Below are 12,873 nucleotides of genomic sequence, written 5' to 3' on the forward strand. Positions count from 1 at the left end.
TATATCTGACGACTTCATTTAGGCTTCAAAATCTATAAATGTTGTGTTAACTTGTAAAGATTATCTTGATAGACAAAAAGTGTAAGTGTCATAACCCTTTGTTAAACACAGAGCTTATTTTCTGCGATTTTCCAAAAGTCTACGGGAAAAATGCATAGGCTTTCAACCGAGGGAACCCGTGCGCCACTAACTTCCGGGTTGGCAAACAAAAACGCGTCATCCCTGGGGCACTCTAATGTTCTAACAGAAAAAGAAATACAAAACCTGTGCTAATTAAAAGAAATCAAGTTGGCAAGAAGATTGAAGTCATTATTTGGTGATATAATGAGAGATTTAAAAAGCTATTTAAAAGGCCTTCAACACAGCACAAGGGCAAATTGTACAGTAAACCACTCTTTCAGTCTCTGTGCCACTTCATGATCTGCTGTGTAAGAGCATTTTTCACCACAAGATGGCAGACTTTTCTCAATTTCCAATATAACTGCTTTTTTGTTTTTAATGCTACCTTCACGTGCTCTCTGAATTATCGTACATGCGAATTTCTTAGGTAAAAATGCCACATGAACGCCCTCCCATTTCGAAACTTTAATGTGATAAGCTCGTAATCACGACTTCAGAAGTGGGAATTATCAAATTTCCGATAGCACGTGATAGACATAATCAGCCTGGCTTACCAGAAACTCCTTCGGTTTATTTTTGAGGTGTTCCAGCACAAGATGTCATCAAAAGTACAGTCTTTTTAGTAGACTACAGTGAACTAGTAGTAATGATGTTTGAATGTGCATATATCTAGTCTGTTTTTGAAATAATGCTTCAGTTGTTTTGTGTTTGTAAGACAGTTCAGTTGTTGGTTTGTATCAGTAGCGGCTCCTGGCCTTACATACATTTAGGTAGAGCAGATTCAGCGCTAGTTTATGATAACCATCTTTGTAAGATTTATATTCTAATCGCAGAACACATAATCCGCAGTGAGCACCACTTGCTACATTTTAATATATCCTGCTCACTTTACGACTTAAAATGGTCTAGAAAATCCGAAAAATATTTGTTGCATAGTGCTGAACACATTATTAATTCAGTGTATATAGAGGTAAATGTTTGGATGGATTCCTATAATCTTCAAGATTTACCTAAATCTTTCTAATAATACAAGAATATCTTCTTTAACCAAAATAATCAATGAGGATGTCATGCACCAAATTATTATTATTGTCCACAGGCTCTAGTCTCATTAATTGTAGTGTTATGTTTTAGACAGACTCTACAATGCATTGAAGTTTACAACCATGTAGATTTTTATTTACATATTTACAGTTTTGTTTTTGGGAAACAAAAAAATAGGTAATTATATAAGGCGCTATATAAATAAAGATGATTTTTAGATTGATTTTTAAAATTAAGCAAAAATGACTTAAAACGAAGCAGATGTGGCTGTGATGAAATGATGACTTCTTCCCAGTCTCGCAGTCTTGTGTTCTCGTTCAGACGTGGACAGGCTCTGAGTTCCCAGTCAGGTCGGAGTTGGATTTCAGGCTTCGGGTCAAGTCTCGAGCTCAAGTTGTTTCCTATCCAATACAAAGATTATATGAACAAGTCAACTCATGAATGATATTTTAGAGCTGATTTACAACAGAACTGAATTCTGTTTGCATCACTGATTCTGTTATTTGAATTTATTGAATTATAATGAAGGTGACTGGATTTGACTATAACAAGAACATTACAATGAACACACATTTGAAAATCTCACTTCAAATAATCCATAATTGAGGAGAAATGATAATAATCCTACTCTGTCTGTTACACTTCCTCACACCTGAAATCCCTGATTGAGTGAATCTCCTGAACTTCTTCAATCTAGATCATTCCTAATCCATTTGTGTTGTGACATCTGCTCTAACGTCAGCCGTTTAGTTGGATCCCGGGCTAGGCACTGGCTAATAAGATCACTGCATTCTGTACAAATTTTAATAGGAGAGAGTTAGTAAGTCATGACCATGTGACTTGGCACCTATGAAATCAGCATCTAAAACATGATTAATATAATGCAGAATGTTCCTTATCTTTACTTTAAGAGTGAAGTATGTAGTTTCTTCACTATACGTTGAGCTATATATAAAAAGTCTTCCATACTTCACCTTTAACTGTTTCTGTACAGAGCGTTTGATTTATGTGTGTGTGTTTATCAATGTTATCAATATTATTCACTCACCTCTGGATAACTTGGAGCTCTGAAATGTAACTGTGGCATGTTTGATTTCCCTTCTGTTGCGAAAAGGACGACAAGCGTTTACCATCTTATACAGCATCACTCCTAGAGCCCAGACATTTGCTGGGACGGCGTGGAATCGAGGATCTGTGAAGACTTCAGGTGGGCAGTGATCCTGTTTTCCTGTAAGCAAGACATTTGCATATTGTCGAGTTTTTTTAAAGCATCAAATTAGTAAGTCACTACATTCAGGTTTCCACACTCCCAAAATGCTCACCAACGTATACGTTGCTCTCGTAGCCATCACTACTGAATAGCTGACCGCAGCCAAAGTCTATCAGCTTGATCTCTAACGTGTGCTTCAACAGGAAATTGTCAGCATGAATGTCGTTGTGGAAAACATCGTGCTCGATGCAGTGTTGTGCTGCCAGCACAGCCTGACGCATGAAGACCCGAGCGATTGTTTCATCCAGCTGAGGATTGCGATCCATGAAGTCCAGCAAGCTCTCGCAGGGTTCCGGGTACTCCATGACCAGAGTGAATTTTCGAGGGTGTTCAAACCACTCGTAGAGTTGAATGACGAAGGGGCTTATGGGTTCTCGCCTCATCATTAGCAGCAGCGCCACTTCTGTAATGAGAGGTTCAGGATGCCCAGGCTAGAGAAAAGCAGTAGACAGAAGGTCAGCTGGGTAAAAATCTGAAGAAAACATCATTTTTACATGTACTTTTCTGTGATCTTTTTAGATACGTTCAAAAGAGCCTTTTCAGCTCAAAGTTATTTGGTGCCTCTAGGCTTATTTGTCAATCACATTTACACCTAATGCTTCCTACACGTGTATCAACTACAGTAATCTGCACTTAAACAACGAAATACATATTCAGGTTTTGGCCAACTTACGATATCAAGATAAAGAAAGTTGTCCAACTTCCGGATCCGTTTGATGGCAACCTGGAGAAAAAAACAAAAACTTAATAACAGTATTCAAACCTTGTATTAAAGTATTAAACCATCTGTACATCTTTTTAAATATGATTTGATGCATGCAAGAGCAAAATGTTTGTACAATTCAGTAAGATTTACCTTTTTGCCATCAAATTTGCGTGTTCCCTCGAACACACTGCCAAATGTTCCGGATCCAATCATCTTTCCCACATAGTAGAGAGACTCAAAGGACTCTGAAAAACAAACAGAAAAATATGAGAAATATATGAGCTTGTTAGATCCATTGTTTATTTAAAAGAATATCATTGCTGGTTGTGTCGAGAAAATAACATTAATATTCTATGAAAATGAGCCTTAAAATATTTTTAGTGGAAACAAGACATCGGATATTAAGATGTTAAACACTTGAAGCAGTTATGCAGGAAATAGTAAAATCTCTATCTGAACACTTTACACTGTCCAGCCTTATTTCAGCCTCACCTGTGGAGCTCTTGGTCACAGGAGAAGCTTCCCTGGCTCCCGGAGCAGTTCGGCCATGTGAAGTCTCTGTTGGCTCAACAGGAACCTGACCTGGCAGCGGAGGACACGTCCACCCTTCGAGGCTGTCGGACCTGGACAAACAGCAGCTGCTGCAACTGCCCTGTTCGCTTGGGCTATCCGAAACATCACCACTCCACCTCCATTCGACGCTGTACGAGCCTCTGCTGCTGAGGCTGATGGACTCTCTGCTGAACGGCCTCACTAAATTGTCCTCAGAGAGGGAATCTGTGGAAGCAGTTCAGCCATTGAATATAGAAACAGAAATTGAGCCATAATTTCTTTATTAAAGGCCAATTCTGACCTCTGCGAGAGAGTTTAGATGAAGTGGACGGGTGTCCATCATCTGGCCTCTGCTGGCTGCCGCTCTGCCACTCCCTCCTCCGGTGATCCTGACCTGAGGACACAGAAACAGACAAATCAGAAGACAGAGGTGTTAAATATCCAGGAAGCTCCTGGATCGAGTCTGGCAGCGAATCCTGATCACAGTCATCAGAACCGGGTCTCCAAACCAAATGTTTTAATAATAATCAATAATCAATGTCAGTGGCCAATTACAAATAGTTACTATAGTCACTCAAATTGAAAGGTTTATTTCATATGCAAGGAATAGGAATCAAATACACGTGATCACTTAGCTGGGAAAATTGGGGGATCAAATGGGTTACCCGACACAAGTTTCTTCATATTAATTTATATTTCATATTTTTTATATTTATTCATATTTAATTTCATATTATATTTATACTTCATATTAATTAAGTCAGTCATTTTTGGGGGTAGGATTGTAGCAAAATTCCAAATAAATAGATTATGATCCACAAAAAAACATAAAGATATTCACAAAAAAACAATCGTTTCCACAAATGAATAGAATGAGATTCACAACTATATGTTAGGAGTTTCACAAAAAATAATTGAATTCACAAATAAATAAAATGAGATTTACTAATAAAAAACATATTCACAAATATGTTTTTATGTCACAAGCACAACTCTGCCTGCATTTATTTGTGAATCACCACCTGTACATTCGTGAATTGCTTTCTGTGCATTTGTGGATTTTGAAACAATTCTAGTGTCAAGACCTCAGACAAATCCACAAATTGGTCGACTCCACCCACTGACTACTCAAGCCAATCAGATAACGACCACGTGGCGTTGACCAATCACAGCACACTTTCGCTACAACCAATCACGTATTGCTTTACAATCGGAGCGGGAACAGACTCCGAAAGGAGCTCCATAATATTTCACCATGGGCGCTTGTTCGAATTGAGCTGAAGCTGTTTGCGTGTAAAAGACTTCAACAGACTTCATTGTGATTGATCTTTAAATTTGTTTTGTACATATTGTTGTTGGTGTAATTATATAAGGTCTGCATTATCCGTCTTACAAAGAGGGACTCTCTTATTTTGATGGGTATTATGGTCTGAGTGTTACTGATCACTGCAGTAATGAACAAGAGAACGTGTCGTGCACATTATTATGGTTCATCTGAGTTTTCTTACGGATAGAAAGTTTACCAGTTTGTTAAGCAACCCTGAAAAGGCATAAGCTCTTACAGTCATTGTCTGGAGTTAAAAACGGACATTTCATGGTAGCTGATGTACAATAAAACTTCATGAAACTCGTCAGTAAATTTTCAGATCCCCAGCTATAACACCTCTACCTGACGCGAGCGAGCGGCGCGGCACAGCGCGAGGCAGCAAATAGAAGGCATTATAAACAAACGGATTACATTAGTGTCCACGTAGCTCTACTGTCTACAAGCAGCACGGTGAGAAACGACGAGTCAGTGGCAGTAAACAGATTTCCCGTTTTACACTAGCTATAATACCACACTTGCACGTATAATACCAACTATGAGCCTGAATGAGCTTCAGTGATGTACCAGTTTTAGGCTACGAGCCTCGGAATCACTGCACCTATGGTTTGGGATAATGCAAATAAAGAGGTTGCAATGCTGAAAAAAAAAAAACTTAACTTTTTCTAAATTACTTTTACAATAAAAAAAAAGTATAATTCATCTGAAACATTTTCGTGATCAAGTGTTTGACTGCATTGACACAGTCTAATGGTCTAACGAAATATACATTTTAAACCTCTTTTTACTGTACCATTGTTTAAGAACCCTCTACTTCATATCTAAGCCAATGCAGGACGAGACCGCACCGATTGTAAGCAAAACGTGATTGGTTGTAGCGAAAGATAACATTAATATTCTCTGAAAACGAGCCTTAAGATATTTTTAGTGGAAACAAGACATCAATACTGTTTAAAATAGTGTTGGAGAGATTTACCATTATATGGCTTGACGCCAGAGCGATCTGGTGCAGGTGATGACGGCTCAGGATCAATCTCAAACTCCAGATCTGATGGATTTACATTTGGCCACATAAATGTGTTTCCGCAAAATGGAAGTTCACGTCACCGAAAGCAACAAATATGAGTTGCATTTTATTGCTCATCAGCTAATTTCAAAATTAAAGACCAAAATAGGAGAGAGCATGCCAACAGCACTGGTAAGATCAGGGCCGTCCAAACTTTTTTAAAAGGGGGCCAGATTCGATGCTGTGGACACATCAAAGGGCTGGTTCCTGTTCTATTATATTATATTATATTATATATTGTTTTGTTTCTCGAAAACAAGTAGCCTGAGATAGCACACAGATGTAAATTTAATACACAAACATTATCTGTTAAACTTTTATCAACCTCATTTTTAAAGGGTGAAATTTAAATATTATTACTGAGTTAGAACCAAAGACTACAGAATAACACAAGACGTATTGTTTTGAATGGGAGAAAGTGCAATGCGAAATATGGCGGAATTAGTCCCGCCTTCCAAATAAGAGTATCACCGATTGGTAAAGTCATCGCGTCACTGCAGCAGCCGTTAGAAGCTCCGGTTCCTATAAAAGCTGTCCGATCAGAGAAAACACATGAAGTGACTTTCTCAATGGTTTACGTTCACTTAAAATGCACAATATGCACAATCCCACGCCAAAATTCAAGCCCTGTAACACCAACAGCATTCATCTGGAGCAAATGAAACGCGTGAGTGAGGGGAGGTGGGTTTGTGATATATACAGGTGCTGGTCATATAATTAGAATATCATCAAAAAGTTGATTTATTTCACACTAATTCCATTCAACAAGTGAAACTTGTATATTATATTCATTCATTACACACAGACTGATATATTTCAAATGTTTATTTCTTTTAATTTTGATGATTATAACTGACAACTAAGGAAAATCCCAAATTCAGTATCTCAGAAAATTAGAATATTACTTAAGACCAATACAAAGAAAGGATTTTTAGAAATCTTGGCCAACTGAAAAGTATGAACATGAAAAGTATGAGCATGTACAGCACTCAATACTTAGTTGGGGCTCCTTTTGCCTGAATTACTGCAGCAATGCGGCGTGGCATGGAGTTGATCAGTCTGTGGCACTGTTCAGGTGTTATGAGAACCCAGGTTGCTCTGATAGTGGCCTTCAGCTCTTCTGCATTGTTGGGTCTGGCATATCGCATCTTCCTCTTCACAATACCCCATAGATTTTCTATGGGGTTAAGGTCAGGCGAGTTTGCTGGCCAGTTAAGAACAGGGATACCATGGTCCTTAAACCAGGTACTGGTAGCTTTGGCACTGTGTGCAGGTGGCAAGTCCTGTTGGAAAATGAAATCTGCATCTCCATAAAGTTGGTCAGCAGCAGGAAGCATGAAGTGCTCTAAAACTTCCTGGTATACGGCTGCGTTGACCTTGGACCTCAGAAAACACAGTGGACCAACACCAGCAGATGACATGGCACCCTAAACCATCACTGACTGTGGAAACTTTACACTGGACCTCAAGCAACGTGGATTGTGTGCCTCTCCTCTCTTCCTCCAGACTCTGGGACCCTGATTTCCAAAGGAAATGCAAAATTTACTTTCATCAGAGAACATAACTTTGGATCACTCAGCAGCAGTCCAGTCCTTTTTGTCTTTAGCCCAGGCGAGATGCTTCTGACGCTATCTGTTGTTCAAGAGTGGCTTGACACAAGGAATGCGACAGCTGAAACCCATGTCTTGCATACGTCTGTGCGTAGTGGTTCTTGAAGCACTGACTCCAGCTGCGGTCCACTCTTTGTGAATCTCCCCCACATTTTTGAATGGATTTTGTTTCACAATCCTCTCCAGGGTGCGGTTATCCCTATTGCTTGTACACTTTTTTCTACCACATCTTTTCCTTCCCTTCGCCTCTATTAATGTGCTTGGACACAGAGCTCTGTGAACAGCCAGCCTCTTTTGCAATGACCTTTTGTGTCTTACCCTCCTTGTGCAAGGTGTCACTGGTCGTCTTTTGGACAACTGTCAAGTCAGCAGTCTTCCCCATGATTGTGTAGCCTACAGAACTAAACTGAGAGACCATTTAAAGGCCTTTGCAGGTGTTTTGAGTTAATTAGCTGATTAGAGTGTGGCACCAGGTGTCTTCAATATTGAACCTTTTCACAATATTTTCTGAGATACTGAATTTTGGATTTTCCTTAGTTGTCAGTTATAATCATCAAAATTAAAAGAAATAAACATTTGATATATATTAGTCTGTGTGTAATGAATGAATATAATATACAAGTTTCACTTTTTGAATTAGTGAAATAAATCAACTTTTTGATGATATTCTAATTATATGACCAGCACCTGTATATCTATCCCCTATTGAATAAAAAAAAAAATATCTAATGCTTGGCAGGTCTTAAAATTTGGAAAATAAAACCTCAGATGAACAATAACACATGACATACATCACACTACATCATAATTTATTTAGCATAAGTAAAGCCAAAATGGAAAGCATGCGTGACAAACTTAGGACACCCTATGATTCAATTGCTTGTACATCTACTTTTAGTAGCAATAACTTTAAGTAATTATTTTCTGTATGACTTTATTAGTCTCTCACATCATTCTGGATGAATTTTCGCCCACTCTTTTCTACAATGTTGCTCCAGTTTATTGAGGTTTGTGGGTATTTGTTTATCACAGCTCTCGCCACAGCATTTCAGCCAGGTTGAGGTCCAGACTTAACTGGGTCATTGCAACACCTTGATTCTTTTCTTTTTCAGCCATTCTGGTTTCACCATTTCCTGGTGATCTTCAGATTATTGTACAGTTGCATGACCCGATTTTAGCCAAGCTTTAGCTGTCGGACAGACAGCCTCACATATGATTCTAGAATACTTTGGTATACAGAGGAGTTCATGGTCTGTGAGGTGCCCAGGGCCCATGGCTACAAAACAAGCCCAAAATCATCACCCCTCCACCAGCATGCTTTACTTTTGGTTTGAGGTGTTTGTGCTGATATGTTCTTTTGGTTTTGACCAAACTTGGCACTGTGCATTATGGTCAAACATCTACACTTTGGTCTCGTCTGCCAAAAGAACATTGTTCTAGAAGCCTTATGGTTTGTTTAGATACAACTTTGTAAACCTAAGCTATGCTGCCATATTCTTTTTAGAATGATGAGGCTTTCTCCCTGCAACCCTTCCAAACAAGCCATACTTTTTCTAATTGTATTGTCTTAAACTTTATCATTAACATGTTAACTGAGGCTTGTGGAGTCTGAGGTGTAGTTCCTGGGTTGTTTGCAATTTACACGGTCTGATCTTGGGGTGAATTTGCTGGGACGTCCACTCCTGGGAAGACTGATGTCTATTTTGAATGTCTTCCACACTGCAAAAAATCAAAAGTTGAGAAAACTTAAAAGTTTAAGGCAACAAACTTCAACAGGTTTTTGAGTTTTCTCAACTTGCTATATTGTTTATACAACAAAAAGTTGAGAGAACTCAAAAATCTACAAAAACAAGTTGAGAAAACACAAAAATCTGCTGAAGTTTGTTGCCTTAAACTTTTAAGTTTTCTCAATTTTTGATTTTTGACAGTGCACTTGTAAATAATCTTCCTCACTGTAGAATGATGGACTTCAAATTGTTTGGAAATGGCATTGTAACCCTTCTCAGAATGATGGCAGCAACAGTTGCTTCTTTAAGATCATTGCTGATGTCTTTCCTCTTTTGCATTGTGTTAACACACATCTGAAGGCTCCAGACCAGCAAACTTCTGCTTTTATATATATATATCTCAAATATGTCAAATCTGCCCATACAAAGACAAGCTTAGAATGTTTTTTTGTTTGTTTGTTTTTAGTTTTTGGTTACAGATCTTTTTTTTTTTTTTTTTTGCAGTTGCAGTTGCAGGATATTAATTTACCTTAAGTAAACACAGTAAATTTGGATAAATACATTAAATTTACCTTCTTGGAACTGTAAATTCTGTTATTGACAATTAAACAAATAATAATTAGAATTCTGGGGATTAATTACCAAAACTAAAGTGAAGGAAAAGTTTTATCTTGTATTGATTTTATAAAATAGATCACCACCTGATGGTGCTATTGGGTCCTAAGAATTCACTATTGCAGATGCAAAAACACCTGGCTAAAATAATCAATAAAATGGGTTAAATCAAAAGTCAGCATATGACATTCTAAATTATGTCTCATAGGCCTTTTCAGTGAAAAATGCCAATTCACAACATAAATACATATTCCAACAAAAAACAAGTGATATGTTTATTCATAAAGGGAAGTGGCTCAGCTGTTCACACAGCATGAAGGGCTCTGCAGGCCTCAAGTCAGAGACATATGGTGACACGTGGCCAGAGGGTTCTGGCCTTTCATTTGCCTATAAATGCTATGTTGCCATTGTGCACAGTTAAAGAGGAAATATAGCGTGTCAGTTTTATCAAAAATGAGGAAAAACTTGAGCACCATGACAGGGTTGTGATCGCCAAAGACAGAGTTGAGACCATAGACTAAATTATAAACTATATTAAGAATCATCAGTCACAAAATGCTCAAATAATTGAATTTAAAATCAGCAAAAATGAAGGAAAGAGTGTCTAAAGAGTCACTGCAAAAGAAATGTACCATTTAACGATAGTTTCCACTGAAATATATTTAAGTAACATTACTACTGTTTTCAGTGTGGGAGCTCATTTAAATATTTATATATAAACAACAGGATGACATTACCTTGAATCAAGACTGCTGAGTTTGCCCCCAAACAGATTTTTAATACACCCACATTACTTCTACTGCGTAAGCAGCCAGGAAATGGAAATATGTGTGACAGGCAGGGGTATTGTATGACATCAAATAATTGTAATATAACTATATCTGAACATCCGTTTACAGGTTTGTGAATCAAACAAACTTTACAGCTACATCAAAGATGATATTCAGTGATGGAAGCACATTTACCAAGATATTTCCATGAACTAACCCCTAGACTCAAGAACAGGAGCAACTGAAAGCTTGCAACTCATAGTTTCCAGCTGTGGGTGTCGAATGTGAACAGTTCAGGGACTGAACCAGACACTCATGTTGCAGGTCACAATCTTCACATAAAAAACTTTATTTTCGCAAATGTGGTATTTTGTAATATCCCACAAATCAATCTGGGTGCTTGTTTTAAAATAGAGCATATACAAAAATTGCACAATTCAACCAGGTTTATTTTTAAAAAGTTGCAATTTGTATTTTTTTTAGACATGTATGGTTAAATTAAATTGATAAAAATAGCTTATCAGTCAAAATGCTAAATCTAAATGTAGTTTTTAAATCTATATTTAAACAATAAGCTAAATATTTAGCTGTGAAGCATCAACTAATGACAAATGAAGCTCTGAACCAAAAGATGAGACTACGTGACTCATAAAATTACAGTGTTTATTACAGCTTTAGTGAACATACAATTTGTGTTGTAAACTTAGCTGTCCATGGCCTGGTTTCACAGACAGGGCTTAAATTCAGCCAGGATTAGGCATTTGTTCAATTATTAAGTTGCTTTTATAAATGTTCCTTATAAAAATAAAAACCTTGATGGTGTGCATCTCAACACAAAACAATGGCACTGACATATTGTAAGATAGTTGCAAGAAAAAGTATGTGAACCACTTGCAGAATCTGTGAAAATGTGAATAATTTTAACAAAATAAAGGAGATAATACAAAATGCATGTTATGTTTTATTTAGTACTGTCCATGTTTACATATAATCCACAAGACAAAAAAAAATAGCTGAATTTATTAAAATAACCACATTCATAAGTAAGTGAACCATTGATTCTTAATACTGTGTGTGGTTACCTGATGATCTACGACTGTTTTTATGTTTTGTGATGGTTGTTCATGAGTCTCTTGTTTGTTCTGAGCAGTTAAACTGAGCTCTGTTCTTCAGAAAAATCCTCCAGGTCCTGCATATTCTTCAGTTTTCCAGCATCTTCTGCATATTTGAACCCTTTCCAGCAGTGACTGAATGATTTTGAGATCCGTCTTTTCACACTGAGGACAGCTGAGGGACTCAAACACAACTATTAAAAAAGGTTCAAACATTCACTGATGCTTCAGAAGGAAACATGATGCATTAAGAGTCGGGGGGTGAAAACTTTTGAACAAGATGAAGATGTCCAAATTTGTCTTATTTTGTTTAAATAGACATTTTTTTCATTTAGTACTGCCTTTCGGAAGCAACAGAAGATACTTGCATGTTTTGCGGAAGACAAATGAAATACAATTTACCTTGATCTTCAAATTCCAAATGTTTTCACCCCCCATCTATTAATGCACCATGTTTCCTTCTGGAGCATCAGTGAATGTTTGAACCTTTTTTAATAGTCGTGTTTGAGTCCCTCAGTCATCCTCAGTGTGAAAAGACGGATCTCAAAATCATTCAGTCACTGCTGGAAAGGGTTCAAATATGCAGAAGATGCTGGAAAACTGAAGAATATGCAGGACCTGGAGGATTTTTCTGAAGAACAGAGCTCAGTTTAACTGCTCAGAACAAACAGGAGACTCATGAACAACCATCACAAAACATAAAAACAGTCGTAGATCATCAGGTAACCACACACAGTATTGAGAATCAATGGTTCACATACTTATGAATGGGGTTATTTGAATAAATTCAGCTATTTTTTTGTCTTGTGGATTATATGTAAACATCTTTTTATGTAAAATATCTTACTCAGGAGAGTACTAAATAAAACATAACATGCATTTTGTATTATATCCTTTACTGGGTTAAAATTATTTACATTTTCACAGATTCTGCAAGTGGTTCACATACTTTTTCTT

General features: G+C 37.4%; 1 protein-coding gene across 1 annotated transcript in view; it reads right to left on the minus strand.

Annotated features, from left to right (window-relative positions):
* Positions 1–6,066, minus strand: part of LOC125252666 (serine/threonine-protein kinase pim-2-like) — a 681,247-nt gene extending 675,181 nt beyond the window's left edge. The window contains exons 1-3 of the mRNA XM_048166154.1: positions 5,993–6,066; positions 3,994–4,086; positions 3,633–3,917 (exon numbers count right to left, since the gene is read on the minus strand). The gene's annotated coding sequence lies outside the window, so the exon portion shown is untranslated. The remainder of the gene's footprint in view (positions 1–3,632; positions 3,918–3,993; positions 4,087–5,992) is intronic.
* Between the last annotated feature and the right edge of the window lie 6,807 nt (positions 6,067–12,873).

This window comes from Megalobrama amblycephala, linkage group LG18, assembly GCF_018812025.1.
Source record: "Megalobrama amblycephala isolate DHTTF-2021 linkage group LG18, ASM1881202v1, whole genome shotgun sequence".
NCBI lineage: Eukaryota > Metazoa > Chordata > Actinopteri > Cypriniformes > Xenocyprididae > Megalobrama > Megalobrama amblycephala.